At 46.1% G+C, this 27,038-nt stretch overlaps 1 protein-coding gene across 2 annotated transcripts in view; it reads left to right on the top strand.

The window, feature by feature from the left end:
* The first annotated feature begins 3,822 nt into the window (after positions 1-3,822).
* ICA1 (islet cell autoantigen 1) overlaps positions 3,823-27,038 on the top strand; it is an 86,064-nt gene continuing 62,848 nt past the window's right edge. For both annotated transcript variants that reach the window (XM_069729345.1, XM_069729346.1), the window contains exon 1: positions 3,823-3,937. The gene's annotated coding sequence lies outside the window, so the exon portion shown is untranslated. The remainder of the gene's footprint in view (positions 3,938-27,038) is intronic.

Consider the following 27,038-nt stretch of genomic DNA (forward strand, 5'->3'; position numbering starts at 1 on the left):
TATAGTCTATCCATCCATTATCTATCTACAACTATCTATAGTCTATCCATCCATTATCTATCTACAACTATCTATAGTCTATCCATCCATTATCTATCTACAACTATCTATAGTCTATCCATCCATTATCTATCTACAACTATCTATAGTCTATCCATCTATTATCTATCTACAGCTATCTATAGTCTATCCATCCATTATCTACAGTATCTATTATGTATCATCTATCTATCATCTATTATCTGTTATCTATTATCTATCATCTATTAATTATATATCATCTGTTATCTATCTATTATCTATCATCTATTATATATCTATTATCTATCTATCTATCTACTATCTATATATTATCTATCTATCTATCTATTATCTATCATCTATCTATCTATCTATTATCTATCTATCTATTATCTATCTATTATCTATCTATGTATCTATTATCTACCATCTATTTATCTATTATCTATCTATCTATTATATATCTATTATCTATCTATCTATCATCTATAATCTATCTATTATCTATCTATTATCTATCTATCTATCTATCTATCTATCTATCTATCTATCTATCTATCTATCTATCATCTATCGATCTTTAGTCTACCCATCCATCATCTATTTATCTATGTCTCTGCTCTGTTCCATCTGTGTTTGCCCCAGGGCAGGTCCAGGTGACTTCTCCCTTCCGGATGAACCTGCTGGTGGAGGGGGACGGGTGCAGTCACCTCAGTGACATCACATGTGACCCCCTGGGCACCAGCGAGTACAGGTGGGGTTGGAGACCGCCCTGCAGAGCCCCTCCTGTGTGCGGCTGGTGGGGGCTTATAAGGTTTTTATATACTGTAGAAATGGAGAGATCTGGGCTCCAAAATCATTCACTTGGTGAAAATAAAGCACATAAGAAATATTTTTGCGCTCGCCCTACAGAAATCCCATAAATCCCTCAATCTTTAGCCTCTTCCCAATTTTCAGTTTTGTACTTTCATTTTTTTCCTCTCCTTTTTCCCAGAGCCAGATTTTTTACGTTTCCGTCTGTGCAGCCGCACGAGGACTTGTTTTGTGTTTTGAATGACACCATTCCCTTTTGCACATACTGTAAGTGCAGCTTAGGGGGAACTCTGGAGAAAAACGAGATCATTTATCAAGTCAGAAGACCAGAGCTCTCCCCATAGGACACAGTGGGTACGGAAAGTATTCAGACCCCTTTACATTTTTCACTCTTTGTTTTATTGCAGCCATTTGGTAAATTCAAAAAAAGTTAATTTTTTTTCCATTAATGTACAGTCTGCACCCCATCTAGACTGAATAAGAAACAGAAATGTAGAAATTTTTGCAAATTTATTAAAAATGAAAAACTGAAATATCACAGTTAGGTGTACTGTGCCTTTAAATCAGTAGTGCAATAAATGGCAGCCGCTTATCGCTCCTGGTAGCCGAGAAGTATTTTATAACTTGAAGATGAAGACAATAAACCTTCGATAAAGGCTGTAAAGGCCGTTTGTCTGCGCCAAGTTTAATAATTTTTTTTTTACAAAATTGATGGTTGGAGAATAAGGGGTCAGCCAAGTCACTGATGATATAGGGATCTGGTCCTGGGAGCTACTTCCCTTAACAGCAGCCCCCACCAGGGGGATACAGATCATTTCCATTTTCATTCAGTTTAACCCCTTCAGTGCCTGCCCTTTTTTTTTTCTTTTTTTTTTACTGTTGTCAGGGGGTTAATAGTAGTTGTATAAATCATTTTGCTGTGAGCTCCCCCTAGTGGTGGCTGCAGGCATAGTAACATAGTAACATAGTTAGTAAGGCCGAAAAAAGACATTTGTCCATCCAGTTCAGCCTATATTCCATCATAATAAATCCCCAGATCTACGTCCTTCTACAGAACCTAATAATTGTATGATACAATATTGTTCTGCTCCAGGAAGACATCCAGGCCTCTCTTGAACCCCTCGACTGAGTTCGCCATCACCACCTCCTCAGGCAAGCAATTCCAGATTCTCACTGCCCTAACAGTAAAGAATCCTCTTCTATGTTGGTGGAAAAACCTTCTCTCCTCCAGACGCAAAGAATGCCCCCTTGTGCCCGTCACCTTCCTTGGTATAAACAGATCCTCAGCGAGATATTTGTATTGTCCCCTTATATACTTATACATGGTTATTAGATCGCCCCTCAGTCGTCTTTTTTCTAGACTAAATAATCCTAATTTTGCTAATCTATCTGGGTATTATAGTTCTCCCATCCCCTTTATTAATTTTGTTGCCCTCCTTTGTACTCTCTCTAGTTCCATTATATCCTTCCTGAGCACCGGTGCCCAAAACTGGACACAGTACTCCATGTGCGGTCTAACTAGGGATTTGTACAGAGGCAGTATAATGCTCTCATCATGTGTATCCAGACCTCTTTTAATGCACCCCATGATCCTGTTTGCCTTGGCAGCTGCTGCCTGGCACTGGCTGCTCCAGGTAAGTTTATCATTAACTAGGATCCCCAAGTCCTTCTCCCTGTCAGATTTACCCAGTGGTTTCCCGTTCAGTGTGTAATGGTGATATTGATTCCTTCTTCCCATGTGTATAACCTTACATTTATCATTGTTAAACCTCATCTGCCACCTTTCAGCCCAAGTTTCCAACTTATCCAGATCCATCTGTAGCAGAATACTATCTTCTCTTGTATTAACTGCTTTACATAGTTTTGTATCATCTGCAAATATCGATATTTTACTGTGTAAACCTTCTACCAGATCATTAATGAATATGTTGAAGAGAACAGGTCCCAATACTGACCCCTGCGGTACCCCACTGGTCACAGCGACCCAGTTAGAGACTATACCATTTATAACCACCCTCTGCTTTCTATCACTAAGCCAGTTACTAACCCATTTACACACATTTTCCCCCAGACCAAGCATTCTCAAATAGAAATAAGTCAAGAATATCATCCACATTTTCCAGACACTGGAATAGCATTTTTTTTTTTTTTGCATTGATTTTAATTAATTTATTTATCATTATCCATTTGTTTTTATTTACTATTATTTATTTATTGTTTTTTTATTATTTGTTTTTATTCATTAATTATTTAGTTTTTATACATTATTATTATTATTTTTATTATAATTATTATTTGCTTTAATGTATTTTAATCACTTTATTATTTGTGCTTTTATTCATTTATTCATCATTTTATTTCATATTATTTATATATTTTATTGTTTTTATTCATTATTATTATTGTATATTATTATTATTCATTATTTTAGTTTCTTATTATTGATGTTGTTTTACTTAATGTTTGTTTTCTTTTATTATTCTTTATTGTTTTATGTATTATTGTTGTTTTTATTTATTATTATTTATTTGTTGATTGTGCTAGCTTTTAGAGCACCATCATATTCCTGAAGAACAATTAAATATATCGCTGCATAATTAGGACGTTTTGCCTCTGAGGGGGGTCTTGGAAAGTTGGGTGGCCGCCATCGCCATTCACTTTATGAATTTGGTTGGGTGTACAATTATATGGGAAAAGGCAAAGTATCCAGATAGATTTGGTTTTCCGGTTACCAAGAAAGCTGGGGGACAGGCTGCGGTAGAGCGGCAACGGCTGCCCTAAATCTGAGGGCCCACCTTATTACAGCTTTCCTAGAGTCCTGAATGGCAACTCAGGTATGAAAAATAAGTTGTGCGCTCCAAATCTTAATTTTTGGCCAATTTTTGCAAACTTGCTGCACCCCTGGCAGGTGGGATCCAGACTCCTGAGTGATTCCCCGGCTGTGTGTGCACCTGGGGCTAGGTGTGTAAGAGGAGGAGTGTGAGATCTGCTGACGTTGCACGAGATTCGTTCTGCTGCTTCCTCCCAGGATCAGGGGATCCAAGCCACTTCATGTGATTCCCACTCATCACCCCGTGTGTGCCCCCTGGCGGCTTATAATAAGGTAATGGGGGCATTGCTCTATAGGCGGCTATTATATCATGCTATATACCCCCAGAATAACATATGTTCAACCTATTTTATGCCCATCCCTTTAAGAGTAGTATTACAGTATGGGGAAGGTTCAGCCAGGTGTAATCTCCTCTGCAATGTGGTCAGGCCAGTTAGGTGGAGCGCTGCTATAGAGAGGACTGTGTCCGGCGCTGTTATAGAGAGGACTGTGTCCGGCGCTGTTATAGAGAGGACTGTGTCCGGCGCTGTTATAGAGAGGACTGTGTCCGGCGCTGTTATAGAGAGGACTGTGTCCGGCGCTGCTATAGAGAGGACTGTGTCTGGCGCTGTTATAGAGAGGACTGTGTCCGGCGCTGCTATAGAGAGGACTGTGTCCGGCGCTGCTATAGAGAGGACTGTGTCCGGCGCTGTTATAGAGAGGACTGTGTCCGGCGCTGCTATAGAGAGGACTGTGTCCGGCGCTGCTATAGAGAGGACTGTGCCCGGCGCTGTTATAGAGAGGACTGTGTCCGGCGCTGTTATAGAGAGGACTGTGTCCGGCGCTGTTATAGAGAGGACTGTGTCCGGCGCTGTTATAGAGAGGACTGTGTCCGGCGCTGTTATAGAGAGGACTGTGTCCGGCGCTGTTATAGAGAGGACTGTGTCCGGCGCTGTTATAGAGAGGACTGTGTCCGGCGCTGTTATAGAGAGGACTGTGTCCGGTGCTGTTATAGAGAGGACTGTGTCCGGCGCTGTTATAGGGAGGACTGTGTCCGGTGCTGTTATAGGGAGGACTGTGTCCGGCGCTGCTATAGAGAGGACTGTGTCCGGCGCTGTTATAGAGAGGACTGTGTCCGGCGCTGTTATAGAGAGGACTGTGTCCGGCGCTGTTATAGAGAGGACTGTGTCCGGCGCTGTTATAGAGAGGACTGTGTCCGGCGCTGTTATAGAGAGGACTGTGTCCGGCGCTGTTATAGAGAGGACTGTGCCCGGCGCTGTTATAGAGAGGACTGTGTCCGGCGCTGTTATAGAGAGGACTGTGTCCGGCGCTGTTATAGAGAGGACTGTGTCCGGTGCTGTTATAGGGAGGACTGTGTCCGGTGCTGTTATAGAGAGGACTGTGTCCGGCGCTGTTATAGAGAGGACTGTGTCCGGTGCTGTTATAGAGAGGACTGTGTCCGGCGCTGTTATAGAGAGGACTGTGTCCGGTGCTGTTATAGGGAGGACTGTGTCCGGCGCTGCTATAGAGAGGACTGTGTCCGGCGCTGTTATAGAGAGGACTGTGTCCGGCGCTGTTATAGAGAGGACTGTGTCCGGCGCTGTTATAGAGAGGACTGTGTCCGGCGCTGTTATAGAGAGGACTGTGTCCGGCGCTGTTATAGAGAGGACTGTGTCCGGCGCTGTTATAGAGAGGACTGTGCCCGGCGCTGTTATAGAGAGGACTGTGTCCGGCGCTGTTATAGAGAGGACTGTGTCCGGCGCTGTTATAGAGAGGACTGTGTCCGGCGCTGTTATAGAGAGGACTGTGTCCGGCGCTGTTATAGAGAGGACTGTGTCCGGCGCTGTTATAGAGAGGACTGTGTCCGGCGCTGCTATAGAGAGGACTGTGTCCGGCGCTGCTATAGAGAGGACTGTGTCCGGCGCTGCTATAGAGAGGACTGTGTCCGGTGCTGTTATAGGGAGGACTGTGTCCGGCGCTGTTATACAGAGGACTGTGTCCGGCGCTGTTATAGAGAGGACTGTGTCCGGCGCTGTTATAGAGAGGACTGTGTCCGGCGCTGTTATAGAGAGGACTGTGTCCGGCGCTGTTATAGAGAGGACTGTGTCCGGCGCTGTTATAGAGAGGACTGTGTCCGGCGCTGTTATAGAGAGGACTGTGTCCGGCGCTGTTATAGAGAGGACTGTGTCCGGCGCTGTTATAGAGAGGACTGTGTCCGGCGCTGCTATAGAGAGGACTGTGTCCTGCGCTGCTATAGAGAGGACTGTGTCCTGCGCTGCTATAGAGAGGACTGTGTCCGGCGCTGTTATAGAGAGGACTGTGTCCGGCGCTGTTATAGAGAGGACTGTGTCCGGCGCTGTTATAGAGAGGACTGTGTCCGGCGCTGTTATAGAGAGGACTGTGTCCGGCGCTGTTATAGAGAGGACTGTGTCCGGCGCTGTTATAGAGAGGACTGTGTCCGGCGCTGTTATAGAGAGGACTGTGTCCGGCGCTGTTATAGAGAGGACTGTGTCCGGCGCTGTTATAGAGAGGACTGTGTCCGGCGCTGCTATAGAGAGGACTGTGTCCGGCGCTGCTATAGAGAGGACTGTGTCCGGCGCTGCTATAGAGAGGACTGTGTCCGGCGCTGCTATAGAGAGGACTGTGTCCGGCGCTGTTATAGAGAGGACTGTGTCCGGCGCTGTTATAGAGAGGACTGTGTCCGGCGCTGCTATAGAGAGGACTGTGTCCGGCGCTGCTATAGAGAGGACTGTGTCCGGCGCTGCTATAGAGAGGACTGTGTCCGGCGCTGCTATAGAGAGGACTGTGTCCGGCGCTGTTATAGAGAGGACTGTGTCCGGCGCTGTTATAGAGAGGACTGTGTCCGGCGCTGCTATAGAGAGGACTGTGTCCGGCGCTGCTATAGAGAGGACTGTGTCCGGCGCTGCTATAGAGAGGACTGTGTCCGGCGCTGTTATAGAGAGGACTGTGTCCGGCGCTGCTATAGAGAGGACTGTGTCCGGCGCTGCTATAGAGAGGACTGTGTCCGGCGCTGCTATAGAGAGGACTGTGTCCGGCGCTGCTATAGAGAGGACTGTGTCCGGCGCTGTTATAGAGAGGACTGTGTCCGGCGCTGCTATAGAGAGGACTGTGTCCGGCGCTGCTATAGAGAGGACTGTGTCCGGCGCTGTTATAGAGAGGACTGTGTCCGGCGCTGCTATAGAGAGGACTGTGTCCGGCGCTGCTATAGAGAGGACTGTGTCCGGCGCTGCTATAGAGAGGACTGTGTCCGGCGCTGTTATAGAGAGGACTGTGTCCGGCGCTGCTATCGAGAGGACTGTGTCCGGCGCTGTTATAGAGAGGACTGTGTCCGGCGCTGCTATAGAGAGGACTGTGTCCGGCGCTGCTATAGAGAGGACTGTGTCCGGCGCTGTTATAGAGAGGACTGTGTCCGGCGCTGCTATAGAGAGGACTGTGTCCGGCGCTGCTATAGAGAGGACTGTGTCCGGCGCTGTTATAGAGAGGACTGTGTCCGGCGCTGCTATAGAGAGGACTGTGTCCGGCGCTGTTATAGAGAGGACTGTGTCCGGCGCTGTTATAGAGAGGACTGTGTCCGGCGCTGTTATAGAGAGGACTGTGTCCGGCGCTGTTATAGAGAGGACTGTGTCCGGCGCTGTTATAGAGAGGACTGTGTCCGGCGCTGCTATAGAGAGGACTGTGTCCGGCGCTGCTATAGAGAGGACTGTGTCCGGCGCTGCTATAGAGAGGACTGTGTCCGGCGCTGCTATAGAGAGGACTGTGTCCGGCGCTGCTATAGAGAGGACTGTGTCTGGCGCTGCTATAGAGAGGACTGTGTCCGGCGCTGCTATAGAGAGGACTGTGTCCGGCGCTTATAGAGAGGACTGTGTCCGGCGCTTATAGAGAGGACTGTGTCCGGCGCTGTTATAGAGAGGACTGTGTCCGGCGCTGCTATAGAGAGGACTGTGTCCGGCGCTGTTATAGGGAGGACTGTGTCCGGCGCTGTTATAGGGAGGACTGTGTCCGGCGCTGTTATAGAGAGGACTGTGTCCGGCGCTGCTATAGAGAGGACTGTGTCCGGCGCTGCTATAGAGAGGACTGTGTCCGGCGCTGCTATAGAGAGGACTGTGTCCGGCGCTGTTATAGAGAGGACTGTGTCCGGCGCTGTTATAGAGAGGACTGTGTCCGGCGCTGCTATCGAGAGGACTGTGTCCTGCGCTGTTATAGAGAGGACTGTGTCCGGCGCTGTTATAGAGAGGACTGTGTCCAGCGCTGCTATAGAGAGGACTGTGTCCGGCGCTGTTATAGAGAGGACTGTGTCCGGCGCTGTTATAGAGAGGACTGTGTCCGGCGCTGTTATAGAGAGGACTGTGTCCGGCGCTGTTATAGAGAGGACTGTGTCCGGCGCTGTTATAGAGAGGACTGTGTCCGGCGCTGTTATAGAGAGGACTGTGTCCGGCGCTGTTATAGAGAGGACTGTGTCCGGCGCTGTTATAGAGAGGACTGTGTCCGGCGCTGTTATAGAGAGGACTGTGTCCGGCGCTGTTATAGAGAGGACTGTGTCCGGCGCTGTTATAGAGAGGACTGTGTCCGGCGCTGTTATAGAGAGGACTGTGTCCGGCGCTGTTATAGAGAGGACTGTGTCCGGCGCTGCTATAGAGAGGACTGTGTCCGGCGCTGTTATAGAGAGGACTGTGTCCGGCGCTGTTATAGAGATGACTGTGTCCGGCGCTGTTATAGAGAGGACTGTGTCCGGCGCTGTTATAGAGAGGACTGTGTCCGGTGCTGTTATAGAGAGTGCTGTGTCCAGTGCTGTTATAGGGAGAAGTTATGCTGAATAGTGAATGGGCTATATATATATAAAAGGACTTCGATTAGAGAACGTGATAGGCCGCCCTACACAGATGTGTTTTTAGGGAGCGCCTAAAACTGTATAAATTGTGGTTATTCCTAATTTCTTGGGGTAGAGCATTCCAGGGAATAGGTGCAACTCGGGAGAAGTCTTGGAACCAGGAGTGGAAGGTACGGATTAGTGTGGATGTTAGTGAGTCGGCTGCCAGATCCGAGAGTGCTCGGTAACGGGTCCTGCTGTTCACAAAGGGATGTCACAGTGGCTGACCCGGTCCGTGGCCCTGGGCGCCCATGTAAAAGGGAAAGGTCTTTAAAGGGATAAAGTTTATGTTCGTGACGCCACCTCTGGTATTCGGTCAGGGTGACCGACGCTGCTGTAAGGGGTCCGCTAGGGTGATATTATGGCAGCTAGATGGTATATCTTCCCACAGGTGAAGTATATCCCCAGGGCTTCCCAGTGTGTAGATGGTAGAAGATGGTAGTGAGAGGTGCAGTGAAGAATGAGGACACAAGGTTGCAGTCTCTTTACCTTTACTGAAGACTTCAGCATCCACAGTCGAGGGCACCAGACCACAGGGCAGGTAGAGAAGTACGGGCAGTCCAGAGACAAGCAAGTTCCCCTGGGTAATTAAGGTGGGAGCCTACCACTCTGCGCTTTCTGTCTCTAAATCCCTGCTGCCAATAAGTGTTTCTGCAAGGTAGTTGTTCGTTCTCGTGTTCTGGGACAGGTACCTGTATGACAGGCAGCTCGAGCGGTGATTGTTGGTGTCCTCTAGCTGCAACTCCAGGCTCCTGAGTGCTGCTGTGCCACAGGCAATTATGGGCAACATCACTGTAGTACAATGCCCTCCGATTTTGCTCCGTGTATTGTAATCCACGTAAGCCTCGGGCTCCCGGTACCCGGATACTTGCGCTATCGCTCTTCAGAGGCCTGCTAGTGGCCTCCTGGAGCTCTCTCTTTCCTCAGTGCTCCACTCCTGTCTGTCCTCGCACACAGACTCCTACTCCAGACTGAGCTCACTCCGCCTCCAAACCAAGATCTTTATTCAGGGAAGCTGCCATAAAACAGGGCTTGGAGCTCCCCATCCTGGCCTGGAAGTGGAAGGTGTTGTGTGTGTGTGTGTGTGTGTGTAAACCTACCAAAGGGAATCCCACTTGTCTCCAGCCATAGCACTATCCTCCCCGTGAGGAAGACAGCACTACTGTGGTACCCGAACTTCTGGGGTGCCACATTAGCTTTAAGTCCCTTGCGGAGCTTAACGAGTGGGTAGTGGATCTGAGCAACAGAAGAAGTCTTGAGATGTTCTTTAGGTGTAAGCGGTACGAGCGGGCAAGAGATTGTATATGGGGTGTAAAGGAGAGATCGGAGTCAAACATAACACCCAGACGGCATGCCTGCTGCCGGGGTGTTATTATGGTGCCACCCATGGAGAGGGAAATGTCAGGTTTAGGGAGGTTAGTAGATGGCGGGAGCAGAAGAAGTTCAGTTTTGGAGAGTTTCAGATAGAGAGCGGACATGATGTTGGAGACTGCGGACAGACAGTCAGTGGCGTTCTGTAGTACAGCGGGGGTAATGTCAGGGGATGAGGGGATGACGTGTATAGTAACATAGTAACATAGTTAGTAAGGCTGAAAAAAGACATTTGTCCATCCAGTTCAGCCTATATTCCATCATAATAAATCCCCAGATCTACGTCCTTCTACAGAACCTAATAATTGTATGATACAATATTGTTCTGCTCCAGGAAGACATCCAGGCCTCTCTTGAACCCCTCGACTGAGTTCGCCATCACCACCTCCTCAGGCAAGCAATTCCAGATTCTCACTGCCCTAACAGTAAAGAATCCTCTTCTATGTTGGTGGAAAAACCTTCTATTCTCCAGACTCAAAGAATGCCCCCTTGTGCCCGTCACCTTCCTTGGTATAAACAGATCCTCAGCGAGATATTTGTATTGTCCCCTTATATACTTACTAGCTATTGAACCCGTTCTACGCCCGGGTGGCGAGCATTTATATTGGTATATGGTCTCCATCCTGGTATGTGCTGCTCCATCCTGCGCCCCCATCCTGTCATGTGCTGCTCCCATCCTGCGCCCCCGTTCTGTCATGTGCTGCTCCCATCCTGCGCCTCCATTCTGTCATTTGCTGCTCCCATCCTGTCATTTGCTGCTCCCATCCTGCGTCCCCGTTCTGTCATTTGCTGCTGCCATCCTGCGCCCGTTCTGTCATGTGCTGCTGCCATCCTGCGCCCGTTCTGTCATGTGCTGCTGCCATCCTGCGCCCGTTCTGTCATGTGCTGCTGCCATCCTGCGCCCGTTCTGTCATGTGCTGCTGCCATCCTGCGCCCGTTCTGTCATGTGCTGCTGCCATCCTGCGCCCGTTCTGTCATGTGCTGCTGCCATCCTGCGCCCGTTCTGTCATGTGCTGCTGCCATCCTGCGCCCGTTCTGTCATGTGCTGCGGCCATCCTGCGCCCGTTCTGTCATGTGCTGCGGCCATCCTGCGCCCGTTCTGTCATGTGCTGCGGCCATCCTGCGCCCGTTCTGTCATGTGCTGCTGCCATCCTGCGCCCGTTCTGTCATGTGCTGCTGCCATCCTGCGCCCGTTCTGTCATGTGCTGCTGCCATCCTGCGCCCGTTCTGTCATGTGCTGCTCCCATCCTGCGCCACCATTGTATTATATGCCCCCCGCTCCAGTGTGTATGCCCCCGAATGCTGCTGCCATATAAAAAAAAAAAAAATACCATACTCACCTATCGTCCTGCTCCACTGCAGGCATGTCTTCAAGAAAATGGCGCCGGAAAGCGGGGACTGCGCAGGCGCCGATTCCGGCAGCAGGAATCGGCGCCTGCGCAGTCCGCGCTTTCCGGCGCCATTTTCTTGAAGACACACCTGCAGTGGAGCCGGAGTGTGTCTTCAAGAAAATGGCGCTGGAAAGCGCGGACTGCGCAGGCGCCGATTCCAGCAGCAGGAATCGGCGCCTGAGCAGTCCGCGCCCTCCGGAGCCGGGAGCAGAGGAGCGGGGAGACGGAGCCGCAAGCAGCGCTGGAACCGGGAAAGGTGAGTATACTTACCCTCCCTCCTGGCGGTCCCTGACTCTCCGGTGGAGATCGCGGTATGCGTTCAGTGCTTACGCATACCGCGATCTCCCGGGAGCGTCGCTCTGTGAGGCCCAGACTGCGCCGGCGCTTGCGCTTGCGCAGTCTATAGAGGCTTCGGACAGAGTGACGCTCCCAGCGTTATATTATAGATACATGGTTATTAGATCGCCCCTCAGTCGTCTTTTTTCTAGACTAAATAATCCTAATTTTGCTAATCTATCTGGGTATTGTAGTTCTCCCATCCCCTTTATTAATTTTGTTGCCCTCCTTTGTACTCTCTCTAGTTCCATTATATCCTTCCTGAGCACCGGTGCCCAAAACTGGACACAGTACTCCATGTGCGGTCTAACTAGGGATTTGTACAGAGGCAGTATAATGCTCTCATCATGTGTATCCAGACCTCTTTTAATGCACCCCATGATCCTGTTTGCCTTGGCAGCTGCTGCCTGGCACTGGCTGCTCCAGGTAAGTTTATCATTAACTAGGATCCCCATGTCCTTCTCCCTGTCAGATTTACCCAGTGGTTTCCCGTTCAGTGTGTAATGGTGATATTGATTCCTTCTTCCTATGTGTATAACCTTACATTTATCATTGTTAAACCTCATCTGCCACCTTTCAGCCCAAGTTTCCAACTTATCCAGATCCATCTGTAGCAGAATACTATCTTCTCTTGCATTAACTGCTTTACATAGTTTTGTATCATCTGCAAATATCGATATTTTACTGTGTAAACCTTCTACCAGATCATTAATGAATATGTTGAAGAGAACAGGTCCCAATACCGACCCCTGCGGTACCCCACTGGTCACAGCGACCCAGTTAGAGACTATACCATTTATAACCACCCTCTGCTTTCTATCACTAAGCCAGTTACTAACCCATTTACACACATTTTCCCCCAGACCAAGCATTCTCATTTTGTGTACCAACCTCTCGTGCGGCACAGTATCAAACGCTTTGGAAAAATCGAGATATACCACGTCCAATGACTCACCGTGGTCCAGTCTATAGCTTACCTCTTCATAAAAACTGATTAGATTGGTTTGACAGGAGCGATTTCTCATAAACCCATGCTGATATGGAGTTAAACAGTTATTCTCATTGAGATAATCCAGAATAACATCCCTCAGAAACCCTTCAAATATTTTACCAACAATAGAGGTTAGACTTACTGGCCTATAATTTCCAGGTTCACTTTTAGAGCCCTTTTTGAATATTGGCACCACATTTGCTATGCGCCAGTCCTGCGGAACAGACCCTGTCGCTATAGAGTCCCTAAAAATAAGAAATAATGGTTTGTCTATTACATTACTTAGTTCTTAGTTGTGTGTCATCAGCATAAAGATGGTACTGAAAGCCAAATCTGCTGATGGTGTGTCCAATTGGGGCTGTTTAGAGACAGAAGAGAAGGGGGCCAAGGACTGAGCCCTGAGGTACCCCGACAGCGAGAGGAAGAGGAGATGAAGTGGAGCCAGAGAACAGAACACTGAAGGAGCGGTCAGAAAGATAGGAGGAGAACCAGGAGAGAGCAGTGTCCTTAATGCCTAGTGACTGGAATCTAGAGAGTAGGAGAGGGTGGTCAACAGTGTCGAAAGCTGCAGAAAGGTCGAGAAGAATGAGCAGAGAGTGGTCACCGTTACACTTTGCTGTCAGAAGGTCATTGTTCACCTTGATGAGTGCAGTTTCTGTCAAATGTAGGGAACGGAAACCGGACTGTGAAGGTTCTAGGAGGGAGTGAGTGGAGAGGTAACGGGTAAGGCGGGAGTAGACCAGGAGCTTCAAGAGGTTAGAGATGAAGGGGAGGTTGGAGACCGGTCTGTAGTTGTTTGTGCAGGATGGGTCGAGAGATGGCACTGCTATTGGGAACACTGATGTTGGTACTGTCATGACAAGACTATGTTTGGGAATGTTATGATGAGGTGGTGGGTATCACTTTTGAGGGCCATAAAGTTGTCAGGGCTCTATAGCTTTCATGGATGTAAAGGGACAGTGACTGACACTGTTATTATGAGGCCACTTTAGTTGGCAATAGCATATGGACACTCACTGTGATGAAAAGATTGTGGATGGAATAATTATGGGAATCGTGTGCTTGACACAGTTATGCATTAGTTTATTGTATGAGGGCACTGTGGCGGTTCTGTCATGAAGGTATTTGTGGTTGGCACAGTACTAGGGGCACTGAGGCTGGTATAGTTATGATTGTGCTGTGGTGGGCAGCAGTGGAGGACACTTTGGTTCTATTATGAGGGCAATGTGGCTGGTTCTATTATGAGGGCACTGTGACTGGCACTATTATGAGGGCACTGTGGCTGATACTATTATGAGGGCACTGTGGCTGGTTCTATTATGAGGGCAATGTGGCTGGTTCTATTATGAGGGCACTGTGACTGGCACTATTATGAGGGCACTGTGACTGGTTCTATTATGAGGGCACTGTGGCTGGTTCTATTATGAGGGCACTGTGGCTGACACTATTATGAGGGCACTGTGACTGGTTCTATTATGAGGGCACTGTGGCTGGTTCTATTATGAGGGCACTGTGGCTGGTTCTATTATGAGGGCACTGTGGCTGACACTATTATGAGGGCACTGTGACTGGTTCTATTATGAGGGCACTGTGACTGGCACTATTATGAGGGCACTGTGGCTGGTTCTATTATGAGGGCACTGTGGCTGGTTCTGTTATGAGGGCACTGTGACTGGTTCTGTTATGAGGGCACTGTGGCTGGTTCTGTTATGAGGGCACTGTGACTGGTTCTATTATGAGGGCACTGTGGCTGGTTCTGTTATGAGGGCACTGTGACTGGTTCTGTTATGAGGGCACTGTGGCTGGTTCTGTTATGAGGGCACTGTGGCTGGTTCTGTTATGAGGGCACTGTGGCGGGTTCTGTTATGAGGGCACTGTGGCTGACACTATTATGAGGGCACTGTGGCTGATTCTATTATGAGGGCACTGTGGCTGGTTCTGTTATGAGGGCACTGTGACTGGTTCTGTTATGAGGGCACTGTGGCTGGTTCTGTTATGAGGGCACTGTGGCTGACACTATTATGAGGGCACTGTGGCTGGTTCTATTATGAGGGCACTGTGGCTGGTTCTATTATGAGGGCACTGTGGCTGGTTCTGTTATGAGGGCACTGTGACTGGTTCTATTATGAGGGCAATGTGGCTGGTTCTATTATGAGGGCACTGTGGCTGACACTATTATGAGGGCACTGTGGCTGACACTATTATGAGGGCACTGGCTGGTTCTATTATGAGGGCACTATGGCTGGTTCTATTATGAGGGCACTGTGGCTGGTTATATTATGAGGGCACTATGGCTGGTTCTGTTATGAGGGCACTATGGCTGGTTCTGTTATGAGGGCACTGTGGCTGGTTCTATTATGAGGGCACTGTGGCTGATACTATTATGAGGGCACTGTGGCTGGTTCTATTATGAGGGCACTGTGGCTGGTTCTATTATGAGGGCACTATGGCTGGTTCTGTTATGAGGGCACTATGGCTGGTTCTGTTATGAGGGCACTGTGGCTGGTTCTGTTATGAGTGCACTATGGCTGGTTCTGTTATGAGGGCACTATGGCTGGTTCTATTATGAGAGCACTGTGGCTGACACTTATGAGGGCACTGTGGCTGGTTCTGTTATGAGGGCACTGTGGCTGGTTCTATTATGAGGGCACTGTGGCTGGTTATATTATGAGGGCACTGTGGCGGGTCCTGTTATGAGGGCACTGTGGCTGGTTCTGTTATGAGGGCACTGTGGCTGGTTATATTATGAGGGCACTGTGGCTGGTTCTGTTATGAGGGCACTGTGGCTGATACTATTATGAGGGCACTGTGGCTGGTTCTATTATGAGGGCACTGTGGCTGGTTCTATTATGAGGGCACTGTGGCTGATACTATTATGAGGGCACTGTGGCTGGCACTATTATGAGGGCACTGTGGCTGGTTCTATTATGAGGGCACTGTGGCTGGTTCTATTATGAGGGCACTGTGGCTGGTTCTATTATGAGGGCACTGTGGCTGGTTCTATTATGAGGGCACTGTGGCTGGTTATATTATGAGGGCACTATGGCTGGTTCTGTTATGAGGGCACTGTGGCTGGTTCTATTATGAGAGTACTGTGGCTGGTTATTTTATGAGGGCACTGTGGCTGACACTATTATGAGGGCACTGTGGCTGGTTCTATTATGAGGGCACTGTGGCTGGTTATTTTATGAGGGCACTGTGGCTGACACTTATGAGGGCACTATGGCTGGTTCTATTATGAGGGCACTGTGGCTGGTTCTGTTATGAGGGCACTATGGCTGGTTCTGTTATGAGGGCACTATGGCTGGTTCTGTTATGAGGGCACTGTGGCTGGTTCTGTTATGAGTGCACTATGGCTGGTTCTGTTATGAGGGCACTGTGGCTGACACTATTATGAGGGCACTGTGGCTGGTTCTGTTATGAGGGCACTGTGGCTGGTTCTACTATGAGGGCACTGTGGCTGGTTATATTATGAGGGCACTGTCGCTGATTCTATTATGAGGGCACTGTGGCTGGTTCTGTTATGAGGGCACTGTGGCTGGTTATATTATGAGGGCACTGTGGCTGGTTCTGTTATGAGGGCACTGTGGCTGGTTATATTATGAGGGCACTGTGGCTGGTTCTGTTATGAGGGCACTGTGGCTGGTTCTATTATGAGGGCACTGTGGCTGGTTATATTATGAGGGCACTGTCGCTGATTCTATTATGAGGGCACTGTGGCTGGTTCTGTTATGAGGGCACTGTGGCTGGTTATATTATGAGGGCACTGTGGCTGGTTCTGTTATGAGGGCACTGTGGCTGGTTCTATTATGAGGGCACTGTGGCTGGTTATATTATGAGGGCACTGTGGCTGGTTCTATTATGAGGGCACTGGCTGGTTCTGTTATGAGGGCACTGTGGCTGGTTCTGTTATGAGGGCACTGTGGCTGGTTCTGTTATGAGGGCACTGTGGCTGGTTATATTATGAGGGCACTGTGGCTGGTTCTGTTATGAGGGCACTGTGGCTGACACTATTATGAGGGCACTGTGGCTGGTTATATTATGAGGGCACTGTGGCTGGTTATGTTATGAGGGCACTGTGGCTGGTTATGTTATGAGGGCTCTGTGGCTGGTTATGTTATGAGGGCACTGTGGCTGGTTCTGTTATGAGGGCTCTGTGGCTGGTTCTGTTATGAGGGCACTGTAGCTGGTTCTGTTATGAGGGCACTGTGGCTGGTTCTGTTATGAGGGCACTGTGGCTGGTTCTGTTATGAGGGCACTGTGGCTGGTTCTGTTATGAGGGCACTGTGGCTGGTTCTGTTATGAGGGCACTGTGACTGGTTCTGTTATGAGGGCTCTGTGGCTGGTTCTATTATGAGGGCACTGTGGCGGGTTCTGTTATGAGGGCACTGTGGCTGGTTCTGTTATGAGGGCACTGTGGCTGGTTCTGTTATGAGGGCACTGTGGCTGGTTCTGTTATGAGGGCACTGTGGCTGGTTCTGTTATGAGGGCACTGTGGCGGGTTCTGTTATGAGGGCACTGTGGCGGGTTCTGTTATGAGGGCACTGTGGCGGGTTCTGTTATGAGGGCACTGTGGCTGGTTCTGTTATGAGGGCACTGTGGCTGGTTCTGTTATGAGGGCACTGTGGCGGGTTCTGTTATGAGGGCACTGTGGCTGGTTCTGTTATGAGGGCTCTGTGGCTGGTTATATTATGAGGGCACTGTGGCTGGTTCTATTATGAGGGCACTGTGGCTGGTTCTGTTATGAGGGCACTGTGGCTGGTTCTGTTATGAGGGCATCGTGGCTGGCACTATTCATTCCCTATTCAGGGGGCACAATGTACCAAAAACGCATAAATGCAGCGATTTTACCATATTTTTTGAAAATCTCATAGAAAAAGCATCTGAACTGCATGGTGAGAACACCGCCTTAATGTGAAGAAACCGCTTTTGCCGGTGATCAGTGGGCCTGTTCCCGGTCCTAACGCCATTTTAGGGGATTGCTATTCAGGCAATTCCTGACTATTTCCTATAAAGTGTCTCCTCAGTGCAGGATGTGGCGCCCCCATATACTGTAGTCTCACGGCGCAGCACAATGGTTGGCCATGTTATTATCCAGTCAGACTGTACAGACTTTCCCTGCGGTGTGTAAATACTGCACACCTCTCTGTGTGCTGTGCGGAGTTAACCCCTTATATGCTGACAAAGTGTGAGTCAGCTGATTGTCTGAGCCAAGCTGACACCTTAGGTCTATGGATGATCTGCGGCATCGCTGCTGATTTACTTAGAGTTTGTCAGATCACCATAAAAAAAACCATAAAAGTAATATAATCTGTCCGGACTTTCTATGCCGAATGCATAAAGTGGCACAAACTCCACTGACTATCACAAAAAAAAGGCAGCGCTCCCGTAAACCCCGCGCTACAGTGCGCTTTCTGCTATGTGCGCTCTGTATGGCAGTATTATACATACAGTGACATGTGGGTAGGGTATAGGTGCAGTGAGTGGACACTATGGCGGTATTATTAGTCTGCAGACAATGAATCACTTTTAGGCAGTATTATGTGGGCACAGTGTGATAGAATTATTTGGGCACTGCATGGTAGTATTATGCAAGTCCTGTTTGGCAGTATTATTCGGGCACTCAGTGGTACTAATATGAGGGTGCTGTATAGCAGTATTATGGGGGCACCATATAAAATTACTAAATAAGCGCTATGACAATATTATGCTAACACTTTATGGCAGTATTATATAGGAACTGTATTGTAGTGTTAGGTGGGAACTGTATTAACTTATGTGGACACTCGCTGGCAGTATTATGTGAGCACTGTACAAAATCATAATAGCGTCTGCATAATATGGCCATGTTTTTAGAGATGTATGGTTGTCCAATGGAAGCACTGTATTCAGTTATTATGTGACATGCTATGGCTGCTATGGCAGTATTATGTGAGTACTATATGGCAATTGTATGGCAGAATTATGTATGCACTCTATTGTAGTATTAGATGTGCGATGTACAGCAGTGCAATACGAGCACTGTATTTAATTATTATGTGCACATCTAATAGCAGTATGATGTGGGCAGTGTATTATATGTGGACACTGTATGGTAGTTGTATAATAGCAGTATGATGTGGGCAGTGTATTATATGTGGGCACTGTATGGTAGTTGTATAATAGCAGTATGATGTGGGCAGTGTATTATATGTGGGCACTGTATGGTAGTTGTATAATAGCAGTATGATGTGGGCAGTGTATTATATGTGGGCACTGTATGGTAGTTGTATAATAGCAGTATGATGTGGGCAGTGTATTATATGTGGGCACTGTATGGTAGTTGTATAATAGCAGTATGATGTGGGCAGTGTATTATATGTGGGCACTGTACAGTAGTTGTATAATAGCAGTATGATGTGGGCAGTGTATTATATGTGGGCACTGTACAGTAGTTGTATAATAGCAGTATGATGTGGGCAGTGTATTATATGTGGGCACTGTATGGTAGTTGTATAATAGCAGTATGATGTGGGCAGTGTATTATATGTGGGCACTGTATGGTAGTTGTATAATAGCAGTATGATGTGGGCAGTGTATTATATGTGGGCACTGTATGGTAGTTGTATAATAGCAGTATGATGTGGGCAGTGTATTATATGTGGGCACTGTATGGTAGTTGTATAATAGCAGTATGATGTGGGCAGTGTATTATATGTGGGCACTGTACAGTAGTTGTATAATAGCAGTATGATGTGGGCAGTGTATTATATGTGGGCACTGTATGGTAGTTGTATAATAGCAGTATGATGTGGGCAGTGTATTATATGTGGGCACTGTATGGTAGTTGTATAATAGCAGTATGATGTGGGCAGTGTATTATATGTGGGCACTGTATGGTAGTTGTATAATAGCAGTATGATGTGGGCAGTGTATTATATGTGGGCACTGTACAGTAGTTGTATAATAGCAGTATGATGTGGGCAGTGTATTATATGTGGGCACTGTATGGTAGTTGTATAATAGCAGTATGATGTGGGCAGTGTATTATATGTGGGCACTGTATGGTAGTTGTATAATAGCAGTATGATGTGGGCAGTGTATTATATGTGGGCACTGTACGGTAGTTGTACAATAGCAGTATGATGTGGGCAGTGTATTATATGTGGGCACTGTATGGTAGTTGTATAATAGCAGTATGATGTGGGCAGTGTATTATATGTGGGCACTACATGATAGTTGTATAATAACAGCATGATGTGGGCAGTGTATTATATGTGGACACTATATGGTATTTTTATAATAGCATTATGACGTGGGCACTGTATGGTAGTTGTATAATAGCAGTATGATGTGGGCAGTGTATTATATGTGGGCACTACATGGTAGTTGTATAATAGCAGTATGATGTGGGCAGTGTATTATATGTGGGCACTACATGATAGTTGTATAATAACAGCATGATGTGGGCAGTGTATTATATGTGGGCACTGTATGGTAGTTGTATAATAACAGCATGATGTGGGCAGTGTATTATATGTGGGCACTGTATGGTAGTTGTATTATAGCAGTATGATGTGGGCATTGTATTATATGTGGGCACTGTATGGTAGTTGTATAATCACAGTATGATGTGGGCAGTGTATTATATGTGGGCACTGTATGGTAGTTGTATTATAGCAGTATGATGTGGGCATTGTATTATATGTGGGCACTGTATGGTAGTTGTATTATAGCAGTATGATGTGGGCAGTGTATTATATGTGGGCACTGTATGGTAGTTGTATAATAACAGCATGATGTGGGCAGTGTATTATATGTGGGCACTGTATGGTAGTTGTATTATAGCAGTATGACGTGGGCAGTGTATTATATGTGGGCACTGTATGGTAGTTGTATTATAGCAGTATGATGTGGGCATTGTATTATATGTGGGCACTGTATGGTAGTTGTATAATCACAGTATGATGTGGGCAGTGTATTATATGTGGGCACTGTATGGTAGTTGTATTATAGCAGTATGATGTGGGCAGTGTATTATATGTGGGCACTGTATGGTAGTTGTATTATAGCAGTATGACGTGGGCAGTGTATTATATGTGGGCACTGTATGGTAGTTGTATTATAGCAGTATGATGTGGGCATTGTATTATATGTGGGCACTGTATGGTAGTTGTATAATCACAGTATGATGTGGGCAGTGTATTATATGTGGGCACTGTATGGTAGTTGTATTATAGCAGTATGATGTGGGCAGTGTATTATATGTGGGCACTGTATGATAGTTGTAGAATAGCAGTATGATGTAACGTGGGCAGTGTATTATATGTGGGCACTGTATGGTAGTTGTATTATAGCAGTATGATGTGGGCAGTGTATTATATGTGGGCACTGTATGGTAGTTGTATTATAGCAGTATGATGTGGGCATTGTATTATATGTGGGCACTGTATGGTAGTTGTATAATCACAGTATGATGTGGGCAGTGTATTATATGTGGGCACTGTATGGTAGTTGTATTATAGCAGTATGATGTGGGCAGTGTATTATATGTGGGCACTGTATGATAGTTGTAGAATAGCAGTATGATGTAACGTGGGCAGTGTATTATATATGGGTATTACATGGTAGTTGTATAATAGCAGTATGATGTGGACAGTGTATTATATGTAGACATTACATGGTAGTTGTATGATTGCAGTATGATGTGGGTAGTGTATTATATGTGGGCACTGTAGTGGTACTACTGGGACCCCTAGAGGACTCAACAACGGGGTCTGCAGCCTCGTCCTGAAAGCAGCGAAGGTGTGCATGCTGGAACTCCGCTCCATTCATTGTCTATGGGACTGCTGGAGATACTGGAGCTCAGTACTCAGCAGTCCCATAGACAATGAGTGGATGGGGCTTCAGACACCTTTCTTGGGTTTGTTGAGGGGCAGTTTGACCACTAGCAATCGTCAAGTTATCCCTTACCCTGGGGATAGAGGTTAACTTGTTTTTTTGGGGGGGAATAACCCTTTAAGATCCCAATTGCTTCAACCCCTCAGCTGTGAGAAGTATTCGGTCTTTAGGGTTGTCAGTTATCAGGCTCTTGTTTCCATTCACTAACAGCAAGCAGAGATCTGGAGAATGAAGGGGAATGGAAACTCAAAGCATTCTAGACAGTCCCAGCACTTTTCCTGCCACAGTGTGTCCCTCAGTGTATGTCACCCGGGCTGTCACGTTCAGGCGGCCGCCCACGGTACACACGACGGTCTGGGAGATCCACGTCAGTCACCTGCTGTTCCGTGTTCTCGCCGTCAGGCCTCCTGTGTACAGAAGACAATGCTGATTTCCCTCATTTTACCTGCGGGCAGTGAGTGTAATGGATGACACTGGGGCTGTGAATTGTTTGAGGTTTCCATGCCCTCGGTGCCATGGCTCCCTTGCTGGTCTGCAGTGGAGTTCTGCTTTTCAGCCGCTTTGAATCTTCAGTTAAGGAACTGCACAACAAGCAATGTCCTTTTACAAGGTCAAGGGTGTCAGGGGTCTGCTGCAGCTGTCAGGGCATGCTGGGAATTGTAGTTTCCCAACATCTGGAGTACTGCAAGTTGCACTGACAACTGAGGAGACAATCAGTGCTTGGCGAAAGACCAAATATAGGTCCAGAAGGGTACTTTGAAAATAATACTGCTATACTGCACACATGCATAGTACTTCTATAATACACACATATAATGCCGCTGTAATACAGAAATATATAGTACTGCAACACTGCACACATACCATAATACCACAATAATGCACACATATATATATTACTGCAATACTGCACATAAAACCTCTTTACTATACAGGTATAGTACTGTTATATTGCATACATACACAACACTGCTATACTGCACATATACATAATACCACTATAACACACATATATAGTAATGCAATACTGCACACATACATAGTACTGCTATAATGCACACATACAGTGCCTTGCGAAAGTATTCGGCTCCCTGGAACTTTCCAACCTTTTCCCACATATCATGCTTCACACATAAAGATACCAAATATAAATTTTTGGTGAAGAATCAACAACGAGTGGAACACAATTGTGAAGCTGAACGAAATTTATTGGTTATTTTAAATTTTTGTGGAAATTCAAAAACTGAAAAGTGGGGCGTGCAATATTATTTGGCCCCTTTACTTTCACTCCAGAAGTCCATTGTGGATCTCTGAATGATCCAATGTTGTCCTAAATGCCTAATGATGATAAATATAATCCACCTGTGTGTAATAAAGTCTCCGTATAAATGCACCTGCTCTGTGATAGTCTCAGGGTTCTGTTTGAAGCACAGAGAGCATCATGAAGACCAAGGAACACAACAGGCAGGTCCGTGATACTGTTGTGGAGAAGTTTAAAGCCGGATTTGGATACAAAATGATTTCCAAAACTTTAAACATCCCAAGGAGCACTGTGCAAGCGATCATACTGAAATGGAAGGAGTATCACACCACTGCAAATCTACCAAGACCCGGCCGTCCCTCTAAACTTTCATCTCAAACAAGGAGAAGACTGATCAGAGATGCAGCCAAGAGGCCCATGATCACTGTGGATGATCTGCAGAGGTCTACAGCTGAGGTGGGACAGTCTGTCCATAGGACAACAATCAGTCGTACACTGCACAAATCTGGCCTTTATGGAAGAGTGGCAAGAAGAAAGCCATTTCTCAAAGATATCCATAAAAAGTGTAATTTAAAGTTTGCAACAAGTCACCTGGGAGACACCAAACATGTGGAAGAAGGTGCTCTGCTCAGATGAAACCAAAATCGAACTTTTTGGCAACAATGCCAAACGATATGTTTGGCGTAAAGGCAACACAGCTCATCACCCTGAACACACCATCCCCACTGTCAAACATGGTGGTGGCAGCATCATGGTTTGGGCCTGCTTTTCTTCAGCAGGGACAGGGAAGATGGTTAAAATTGATGAGAAAATGGATGGAGCCAAATACAGGACCATTCTTGAAGAAAACCTGTTGGAGTCTGCAAAAGACCTGAGACTGGGACGGAGATTTGTCTTCCAACAAGACAAAGATCCCAAACATAAAGCAAAATCTACAATGGAATGGTTCACAAATAAACGTATCCACGTGTTAGAATGGCCAAGTTAAAGTCCAGACCTCAATACAATCGAGAATCTGTGGAAAGAGCTGAAAACTGCTGTTCACAAACGATCTCCATCAAACCTCACTGAGCTCGAGCTGTTTGCCAAGGAAGAATGGGCAAGAATTTCAGTCTCTCCATGTACAAAACTGATAGAGACAAACCCAAGAGACTTGTAATCGCAGCAAAAGGGGCGCAACAAAGTATTAAGTTACAGGGGCCGAATAATATTGCACGCCCCACTTTTCAGTTTTTGAATTTCTACAAAAAATTAAAATAACCAATAAATGTCATTCAACTTCACAATTGTGTTCCACTTGTTGATTCTTCACCAAAAATTTACATTTGGTATCTTTATGTTTGAAGCATGATATATGGGAAAAGGTTGGAAAGTTCCAGGGGGCCGAATACTTTCGCAAGGCACTGTATATAATACTACACATACACATCTAACCTATATACTATACAGGTATAGTACTATTATATTGCATACATACACAACACTTCAATACTGCACATATACATAATACCACTATAATACACACATATATAGTAATGCAACAAAGAACACATATATAGTACTGCAATACTGCACACATACATAGAATCTCTGTACTATACAGATACTTAGTACTGTTATACTGTATAGATACTGTACATAGTACTGCTATAATTCACACACATATGGTACTGAAATGTTGCATACTTATACAGTGCTGACCAAAAGTTTGGACACACCTTCTCAGTTAAAGATTTTTCTGTATTTTCATGACTATGAAAATTGTACATTCACACTGAAGGCATCAAAACTATGAATTAACACGTGCAATTATATACTTAACAAAAAAGTGTGAAACAACTGAAAATATGTCTTATATTCTAGGTTCTTCAAAGTAGCCACCTTTTGCTTTGATGACTGTTTTGCACACTCTTGGCATTCTCTTGATGAGCTTCAAGAGGTAGTCACCGGGAATGGTCTTCCAACAATCTTGAAGGCGTTCCCAGAGATGCTTAACACTTGTTGGCCCTTTTGCCCTCACTCTGCGGTCCAGCTCACCCCAAACCATCTTGATTGGGTTCAGGTCTGGTGACTGTGGAGGCCAGGTCATCTGGCGTAGCACCCCATCACTCTCCTTCTAGGTCAAATAGCCCTTACTCAGCCTGGAGGTGTGTTTGGGGTCATTGTCCTGTTAAAAGATAAATGATGGTCCAACTAAACGCAAACCGGATGGAATAGCATGCCACTGCAAGATGCTGTGGTAGCCATGCTGGTTCAGTATGCCTTCAATTTTGAATAAGTCCCCAACAGTGTCACCCGCAAAGCCCCCCCCCCCCCCACACCATCACACCTCCTCCTCCATGCTTCACGGTGGGAACCAGGCATGTAGAGTCCATCCGTTCACCTTTTCTGCGCCGCACAAAGACATGGTGGTTGGAACCAAAGATCTCAAATTTGGACTCATCAGACCAAAGCACAGATTTCCACTGGTCTAATGTCCATTCCTTGTGTTCTTTAGCCCAAACAAGTCTCTTCTGCTTGTTGCCTGTCCTTAGCGGTTTCCTAGCTGCTATTTTACCATGAAGGCCTGCTGCACAAAGTCTCCTCTTAACAGTTGTAGAGATGTGTCTGCTGCTAGAACTCTGTGTGGCATTGACCTGGTCTCTAATCTGAGCTGCTGTTAACCTGGGATTTCTGAGGATGGTGACTCGGATAAAATTATCCTCAGAAGCAGAGGTGACTCTTGGTCTTCCTTTCCTGGGGCAGTCCTCATGTGAGCCAGTTTCTTTGTAGCGCTTGATGGTTTTTGCCACTGCACTTGGGGACACTTTCAAATTTTTCCCAATTTTTCGGACTGCCTGACCTTCATTTCTTAAAGTAATGATGGCCACTCGTTTTTCTTTACTTAGCTGCTTTTTTCTTGCCATAATACAAATTCTAACAGTCTATTCAGTAGGACTATCAGCTGTGTATCCACCAGACTTCTGCACAACACAACTGATGGTCCCAACCCCATTTATAAGGCAAGAAATCCCACTTATTAAACCTGACAGGGCACACCTGTGAAGTGAAATTCCCGGTGACTACCTCTTGAAGCTCATCAAGAGAATGCCAAGAGTGTGCAAAGCAGTCATCAAAGCAAAAGGTGGGTACTTTGAAGAACCTAGAATATAAGACATATTTTCAGATGTTTCACACTTTTTTGTAAGTATATAATTCCACATGTGTTAATTCATAGTTTTGATGCCTTCAGTGTGAATGTACAATTTTCATAGTCATGAAAATACAGAAAAATCTTTAAATGAGATGTGTCCAAACTTTTGATCTGTACTGTATAGTACCGATATAATACATATACGTAATACTGAGAACATACAAAATACTGCTATATGGCAAACATACAAAATATTCCATAGTACATGTGTGCCTTACATAGTACTACTGAAATCCACACACACATTATCGCTATATCACACATATAGTTAATATCCACCGGAGCTCCTGCAACCCCCAACCTATTGTCTCCTTCCCCACCATCCTGTAGAATGTAAGCCCCCAAGGGCAGGGTCCTCGCCCCTCTGTATCAGCCTGTGATTGTTAGCTTACTGTAAGTGATATTTGTAAATTGTATGTAACCCCTTCTCATGTACAGCACCATGGAATCAATGGTACTATATAAATAAATAATATCACTAAACTACACATATAAAAAGTACTGCTAAATCACACATACATAAAACCGCTGTACTTCACACACACACTACCATAATACTGCACACATACAGTGGGGAAAAAAAGTATTTAGTCAGTCAGCAATAGTGCAAGTTCCACCACTTAAAAAGATGAGAGGCGTCTGTAATTTACATCATAGGTAGACCTCAACTATGGGAGACAAACTGAGAAAAAAAAATCCAGAAAATCACATTGTCTGTTTTTTTATCATTTTTTTTGCATATTATTGTGGAAAATAAGTATTTGGTCAGAAACAAACAATCAAGATTTCTGGCTCTCACAGACCTGTAACTTCTTCTTTAAGAGTCTCCTCTTTCCTCCACTCATTACCTGTAGTAATGGCACCTGTTTAAACTTGTTATCAGTATAAAAAGACACCTGTGCACACCCTCAAACAGTCTGACTCCAAACTCCACTATGGTGAAGACCAAAGAGCTGTCAAAGGACACCAGAAACAAAATTGTAGCCCTGCACCAGGCTGGGAAGACTGAATCTGCAATAGCCAACCAGCTTGGAGTGAAGAAATCAACAGTGGGAGCAATAATTAGAAAATGGAAGACATACAA

The sequence above is a fragment of the Ranitomeya imitator genome, chromosome 6 (assembly GCF_032444005.1).
Source record: "Ranitomeya imitator isolate aRanImi1 chromosome 6, aRanImi1.pri, whole genome shotgun sequence".
In the NCBI taxonomy this organism is placed as follows: domain Eukaryota; kingdom Metazoa; phylum Chordata; class Amphibia; order Anura; family Dendrobatidae; genus Ranitomeya; species Ranitomeya imitator.